We start from the raw sequence: 8501 nt of genomic DNA on the forward strand, positions 1-8501 counted from the left end.
CACACACACAGTGCATACAGTACTGAGGTGCACACGCACGCCCTTGATACAAATGCAAGCCCACACGTTTATACACACACGCACGGCCACACATTCTTTCAAAAAAAAAGCTTCATTGAAATAAATTGCAGGCTCTCTGGCGAGCTGCACCTACAGCAGTTTCTTGGCCGGGGAGAAGGAGGGGAGCAGAAAAAAAAAAAAAAACAGCAACAGATGATTAAAGCTCGACAAAAGGTGAGGAGACGTGACAACATGGCTGCAAGTCAATCAGCGGGCCGAAATATGAGCACCTCGCCGGCATTCCAGGTAATGGAGAATAGAAGAAGAAGAAGAAGAAAGAGGAGGAGGAGGAGGAGGAGGAGGAGGGGGGGGGGGCGAGGTGATGTTGCACAACCCGGATCCCTTTGAAGTCTCGAGTCGGGATTCACTCCCAAACAAACAAGTGGACACTAGTGATTAAATGGCATTATGGGATTTTCCCCCCCGAGGCCGTGAAGAACAGCGACAGGTCACGTCGGCCCCCGAAAAAAAAAAAACAGCGAGTCTTGCGGGTTTTGGGAGTGCATGTGCCCGTCGCTGTGGCAGGTGATAGTTAACATTTCAGAGGCTTAAGCTTCCAGGGGCTTTTTGTGCTGAGGTGAGAGGTGAGGTGCTGCAAAAAAAAAAAAGAAAAAAATCATGTTCAAAAAGTCATTTAGTCTCATCTTCACTGGATAATCCCACCGGCCTCCAGTCCAAATGCTGAATTTTCTCGATCCCGGTGGGTTAATCTGCCTCATTCTCAGAAAAACACCTGAAAAAAGTGAGAAAAGCGCTGGAAACAGGTGGGATTCACTCTCAAGAAAAACAAGACTGCACCGTTCGACAGGAGAGTAGGACGCCTGGTGAAACTCTGATTTTTTTTTTTTTTTTTTTTTTCTGCAGGGAGAGGTGGGCCGGCGGCGGGCGGCGGGCGGGGGGCGGGGGGTTTTCAGGGAGACAAAAAAACTTCACCTGAAAATGCGAGGTGGTGTTTCGGCGAGCGGGGGGGGAAAAATCCGGAAGTGTCACATGCTGCGTTAGGATACAAAAACAGCGAGCCGCGTTATCACAAGGGCACTTTGTGGGTGACACGTTCACCGCCGCCAGATTTATGGCGGCGGAGTCTCGGCCGTGCTATTACTGCTGATAACTGACGGCCTGTAGGTGTGTGTGTATGTGTGTGTGTGTGTGTGTGTGTGTGTGTGTGTGTGTTTGGGGTATGGGATGCTGTAAAGAACATGCATGTGCTTATGCATGCATGTAAGAGTACGTGCAGGTGTCTGTGTGTGTGTGTGTGTGTGGCTGTGTGTGTCCACTGTGTGTGAGTGCATGTGCTCAGTCTCCCTTTTCTCCTCCTCCCTCCTCCCTCAGCTCTCTCCCTCGCTAGCAACCCCCCCACCACCACCTCCCGCCTCCCCACCCCGCCTGTCAGTGGTATGGGCCTCTGATTGGGGGGCCCTGGGCTCAGTCGCCACGGAAACTGCACCAAAGCAAACAAAGGGGTGGAACGGAGCCGAGGGAATACGGTGACACAAAGGGGGCTACCGAGCACAGTGGAAGATTTCAGGAGAGGCTCGAACAAAGCCGGCCACGGCTAAACAGCAGTGAAAGCCGGGGGAAGACACACGGCCGCCGCCGCTCCTCGTAAACAACCGCCGCCGCCGCCGCCACCGAGTCAGAGCGCCGAAATCTACAGCGCACCGCTCCGCCTCTAGCTTTCAAATTAATCCCCCATCCCTCTGACTCCCTTCCCTCCCACTATGGAATTGCTTTATTAACATATGCAAATGACAACGTTGGAGACGTGATTAGTTAAATTGCACAAAAATTTTCTGTGATTTTTCCATGCGGCGCATAATGGAACGGGTCCAAAGTCATTTCAATTCACGCTCCCCCCGCTTATCGCCGCGCATTTTGTCAATCAAATTACCGCGGCTGACTGTAAACCGATAAAGCTTTGATACCTCTTTAATTCCCAGCTGAAAGCAGCATTAGCAGCATCGGCTAAATTCATATATTTCATAACAATAACAAAAAAAAAAAAAAAAAAAAAAAAATGTGTTTGCCAAGATTAGCTATAGCTAATAAACATTAACCCGATTATGGCAAATTAAACTCCAGAGCCCTAACATCACGTAAAATGCATTAATGAGGTTCAGATAAGGGATTTAAATATTTCAACGTGCTATTCAAATCAATCAAAGTATTTTCCCCAACCGGTGGAGCATTACGCTGATTGATGAGAAATAAAAGCGGACATGGGGACATGCAGGAAGTCATTGTGATAAAGCAGGGGATTACATTTTTTTTTTTTCAGGGCCTGTGGTTGGTCCGGTCCACCAAGACTCATTAAGAATGGCCTTGACATTAAGGGCCCTGTCTCTTTCAACCTGTTTGCGGCCGCGACGCTGAGATCAAACGGGGTGCTATAGGTGAGGGCGCTCTCAATGGCCTAAAGCTGCTCATTCATCCTTTTTAAAGACAGGAAATCAGGCTAAATGGAGGCCCGGCTCCTCCTCCTCGCCGCTAAAGAGGCTTCAGAGGCTTCAGAGTTTTTGCAGTAAAGAATTTCAAGTGGCCGCGGCTCTTTGAGGGGGAGTGGAGAGCCAATAAAACCCGGGATTACTTGTGTCAAAGAAACACACCTGCATTTGATACATGGTCGGGGGGCCTTTTCCTAATCACCGGGTTCAGGCGAGCCGAAATGAAACGCTTCTTTTCGCGAGGGAAATTCCACTTTCACAATTAATGTTGAGATTTATTATCTCGTGTTTTCAGCCGCTTTTGTTTTTGTGTATTTTTCAGTATCTGTCCCTGTTTGGAATGTTAAAAAAAAGCACAGGGGAAAAAAGACTTTTGTTTGATTTGACTCTAATTTTTCATCCTAGAAGGTGAGGAGCACTGTAACGACTAGATGATAGGTTTTTTTTAAACAAATCTAATCTAATCTAATCTATTCCATTGTTACCCTTCACCTTGATTATCATTATTTTCTCTGAGTCACACTAAGTGAATGGGTTGCTTGTGAAAATATCACATGCCGCGGATCAGGTCACCCACTGAAACAGCATTTTGTCAGAAAAGCTGTGGATTTTGAAATGTTGACATGAAGGTGTGTCCTAAATAGGATTTGGAGGACTGTGCATCGATTTAAGGGCATTTTTGCTTTTATTTGTTTGTCGACGGAGAAGATTGACAGGACGTCCTTGAGGAACGAGCAGGAGCTGACATGTGACAGAGGTCCCAGACTGGATTTGAACCTCAGACGTGGTGGATCTGTGGTCTGCGGCTTACGAGGCGGTCACATCAGAGCCAAAAAAAGATTTCGCCTCCAAGTCACATCCAGTTAAAACCCCCCGGAGTTACAAAAAAGTTTTTGTTTCCAGTGGCAAAGCAATTTTGGGTTCAATTCGATTGAACTTTGCCCGGCAAAATGATGTGATTCACTGATGTTCAAACAAACGGGAGATTATGCCAGGCTGACCTCTTGCTCACACCGAATTCAAACTGGAGACAGCTCTCATTGTCCCGGCGTAGGATGCACCCACAGCCTCTTCTTGGCTGCAGCTTCCTTCCCTCCTTCTCTGGACGAGAGGCAAAGCCGGGCCTTTCTCCTGATCTAAGTTGCGTGTTGAGACAATACACCGCTCGCCGTAAAATGCAACCTGTAAAAAAAAAATGCTAATCCCTAGCCTAGAGTGCGTAACCTTCTGGCGTTGCTTCTTCCAAACAAAAGTCCTGCTTCAGCTTGCGAGTGCACTTCATGCTGCCAGGTCTGGTCTGACTGCAGTCTTAGCCAAGAGAACCAGCGGGACACCCTTTTAACATCTTCAAACTGGACTAGCACATGGCCAAAATGAACAAAAAAAAAAAAAAAGAAATTATAGGAATTCAGTGTTTTTCCCAGTTTTTTCCCACATGGCTTGATGCAGAAACAGAATGCAGACCATGGGACAGTACAGTAACACTCCATATCAACCCAGGGTGATAATAACAACAATAATAATCAATGCATAGTTGTGTGGAATCCGCTCCTGTCTTACATGAGAACGACTTGAGGTGAAAGGCTTCCCGTAGACCGCCATATTGCAGTATTGATCCACTCTGTGATACTAATGAGAAATCAAAATACCTCACGCTGAGGTGGACAGCACTGACAGGCCAGTGTCTGATTTGTAATTAAAGGCCAATTCCGGCTTGATAATATTTACTTTGACCATCACACGTGAGGTTGTGCTGTTATGCTGGATGTCGTATAACAGCGCCCCCTGTGGTGTGATGTTTACAGCTCTACAACCAGCGGCATTCTTCAAATAGTTCACCAAATAATGCTAATAAGACACAGAGGATTGTGATTTGCTTATTTACTAGATTATGAGGCTCCATCAACACAAATGGTTCCATCAGAAATCAAGCAGCTGAATTGAACATAAACAGTTTCCATAAACCTTGCTTGCCTGGAGGTTTGTACCGTACCATCTGCTCATGGTATTTTCTTGCCTTGAAAATTGCCTGTAAATTTGTGTTTCCTGACCACCATCAACAGCCACAACCGAAAGGAAAACCACAGCCTGGGGGCGAATTTGCATTTCCTGGTGCAGAGACACAATTTACATTCATTCTCTGCAGCCTTTTTGCAAATGTTCGCCATAACCGACTCCAACCCCAACCTTAACCTTAGCCTTAACCTTAACCAATAAGCCAAAACGACCACCCAGAATGTAAAAAAAAAAAAAAAAAAAAAAAAAAATCCTTGGCTGTGCTAGGAAATGCAAATTAGCAGCCCGGGAGGCAAAAAAAATAAAGAAAGCAGCTGCTGTTATCCCTGCTTCCTTCCTCCACCCCGTCCACCAATCACAATTTAACTCCATTTGTTTTTATAAACGTGTCCATTTGTGCACCATGATGATGTGCAAATTCATCATTACAATTAGTTGTTTTTATTGATCCATATTAGATAAAGTGTAGTGTACATCAGCGCTCGTGGGATGCCTCTTGCCTGATCACATCGCTCCACAGGAACCATAATTTAAATTTCGATACTTGTCAGAGCGGCGGGACCGTATCAGCGTCCGTATCGGGGCCTCGGGGCGAAATATTACAACTAACAGCCTCTGCAACTGCACAGCCATCATCACTCTCTCTCTATCTTTGTCTGTCTGTATCTCGCTCTCTCGTTCCCCCCCCTCTCTCTCTCTCTCTCTCTCTCTCTCTTTCTCTCCGTGACAGATGCATGATTGATACCCGTGGTGCTCGGGTGATACGCTGTTTCTAATTTTAGCCCGGCTCACTCGGGGACCCGCGCAGCAACAGGTAAATTGGACGCCAAAGCTGGAGTCCATCTGTGCTGTAAACAGGCATTGACAAATTATTTTCTGTGACAGCTGTAGATATGAATGATGTAGCATGCTGTGCACAGAGAATGACGTACAGTAATCTGTGATACCGGTGTGTCTCTCTCTCTGTGTGTGTGTGTGTGTGTGTGTGTGTGTGCAGGCTGTTGGACACTGTAAAACATTTATGTGTGAGCCTGTATTTCCTCGAAACAAGGCTTGCACTGTCAAATTAGCAAATTAATGTTTTATGTCGTTCTTTTCTGTGGCACTGAGCTGCTTTATGGTCTGGTAGCCGGAGCCAGGTAAGGACGAAGCATTTGTGGCATGATTATATCGCACGTAACTGCACATTTTAGGCATTCATTCCCCACAGCTGCTTGTAATAAGTGCAACTATAAAATAAGCATCTCTTGTGATTCTATGCTGCGTTCAGTTCAGCTTGAAAATCAGGATTTCTGGCTTCCCGACCTGTGAAAACATTGTGTTCATGCTGTCAACTTGGGGGAAAAATGGATGCCGGGAAACCTCTCGGGGGAACATGAACGTGTGTGTTGAAGAAATGCGCTTTTACTCATTCAATTCTTACCATAAACGACAAAAATGTGATTTGTTTGCCACTTTTTTTCGTGAGCTCTGAAGTCACTTGAACCGAAGAGAAACCGGAGCGGTGAAATGATGCCCAAATTTCCAACGTGTAATTTCAATCTGCATGACTGTTCACCTCGGGTTTTTCACAAGTCACAGGGCGTTTTTGACAGGTTACAAACATTTCTCCAAGGCAGAGCTGCAAAAGCAAAGTCGCTGGTTAGTTAAACCACAGCCAGAGAACCTCAGTTTCTCTGGTTAAGCAATGCTAGACTGAAGCCCGGTGAAAAAGATGAGGAGTCAGAAGGAGTAGATTATGAAGATTATGCAGCACAGTGCTACTAAATTTCTGCTTAATAAAAACAAAGTACAGAGTTGTTCAGGTGAGCTTATAATCTTGAGAACTTCTAACCAGCTGCATTTATCTTATGTTATATTTATTAGTGGTTTTTGTTTGATCTGATTTTAGTATAGGGGAGAGTGGGGTAATTTGTGCCAAGGGGCAAGTAGTGCCACCCCTGTTATCTAGAAAACCATAGAAGTTGGTCATGTGACCACATATTTTTGAAAAGGCATCCATTTCACTCATCCTGCCAAGAAGGGAGACACATGGCTTGAGAGGTAAGCACATTTCAGTTCAAAAAACATTTTTTTGCCCTCCAAAGTAAAATTTCTATGATCAAGGTTTTTTGATTGCTGTGTTTGAACAATTATAGAAAACTTTGAAAACAGTTCACACAGGTTTTCGTACTTTAGTAAGCTACACCATGAGTCTATACAGTTAGCATGATGTTAGCTCAAAACAGCTGGGGGATGCATTTTTTTCAAAATGGTGGGCTTGGGGTAATTTGTGCCAAAGGGCCTGGGGTAAGTTGTGCCAGTGGCACAACTTGTGATTATATACTATATATTACTTTATTGTATTTTATTGTTATTGTACATTGTCTTCTTACCTTTGATCACTAAAACTATTCAGATTCAGATGAAGATGATTTGCAGGTGCTCATTTTGTACTTTTTATTTTGTTCTGGGTGTGTGTTCATGTGGCGCTAGGCCTTGTTATAGAAACGTCAAGAAATAAATGTTAAATAAATAATTTTGTGTTGAATTTGTTTTGCTTTTATATAGCATTATCATTTGTGAGATTAAAATGATCTGTTTTACTTCAATTATCAATGGCACAATTTACCCCGCACCGGGGGCAAGTTGTGCCACAAAACCACTTTTTTTTGGAAAGCTATATTTCTCAAACAGTTTATATAAGAGCCAAAGTGATTGTTCCCAGGGATGCACAACATCTTAAACTATATGTGCATATTTTAGTTGGAGGCATTACTGTAATCCCCTCGCTTTAAAGGCACTTTAAGTAAAAATTGGCACTACTTACCCCACTCTCCCCTACTGATGGCATGTAGTGAAGGCAGCAAAGTAAGAATTTAATTGCATGGATAATATGTTTCTTGGTGCATATTACAAGTTTTAGTTTTGAACTTTGAACTTGTCATATGAACCTGCATCTATTTAGGTTAGCTAGTTAGCAAATATCACTGCCTGCCCTGATCCACCCCCTTTTTACCCGAAGTGACTGAGATCCGGCCCTACTCTGCCTCTGATTGGCTAACCCTAACCCTAACCATGACCTTAACTAACCTAAACCAACAGAGGCAACAAGTAGCAATGAGTTTTAGCCAATCAGAGGCAGAGTAAGGGGCGGGTATAACCAGAATCTGGGTTGACAGCGCAGTCACACTCAGGTAGACGGTGTGTTTGGAGAAAAAAATAAGAATGAAAGAAAATTAACCAAACTTGCCATGATAGGTGCAATATTTTCAAATCCAAAACACAATTTAAAGCCCCACCCAACCCTCTATTGAGCGGCTCCTCAAACGGAACGGAGCCATAAGAGTCGGTTCCCGTCAAAGAGCCTTAATTCCCATCATTACAAAACACAGACTTGAGGATTTGTTTCATTTTTGAAAAGCTTTTTCATTGACTGAGTGGTAAAAGTGAAACTGAAAAAGTAAAACCAGGGATGCAGACGGTGTTTTTTAGCTGTCAGAAGGAGGCAAAATTACTGCAATAAATCAGGATCTACCTCTGTAATACGCTGCTGTCTGTAACGCATGACATTACCTGCAAGAGAAAGATGCACTTGAACCACTGGAAAGGAAATATGCCACCAGTGCCGGTGTTTTTCCAGACCTCACCATGTTAAAAGACCATTTGCTTTTTTTTTTTTTGTGAATCGAGTTCGGTCTGTTCTCACCTCACACAGCCTGGAATCTGGGTCATTTTAATCATCTGAAGCTCATAAAGCAACCGGGCCAACAATCTAGCAGGTACATGTAGGTCAGAGTCCACCTTGGCTCCCGCACGGCGCCTGACCGCAGTGTTCCCTCGGCTGTCACTCGTGATTAATCTGCTAATGTCCGCATGCAAATTCTGCAAATAGGCCTCCTCGGTGTGACTGTACAGCTAATGGGTGTCAGCCGAGACTGTTTAGCTGCGTCATGCATATGTATGAGCTCGTATATTTAGCAGCCAAGTTGCTTGTGATCG

Source organism: Myripristis murdjan, chromosome 10 (assembly GCF_902150065.1).
Source record: "Myripristis murdjan chromosome 10, fMyrMur1.1, whole genome shotgun sequence".
Taxonomy (NCBI): domain Eukaryota; kingdom Metazoa; phylum Chordata; class Actinopteri; order Holocentriformes; family Holocentridae; genus Myripristis; species Myripristis murdjan.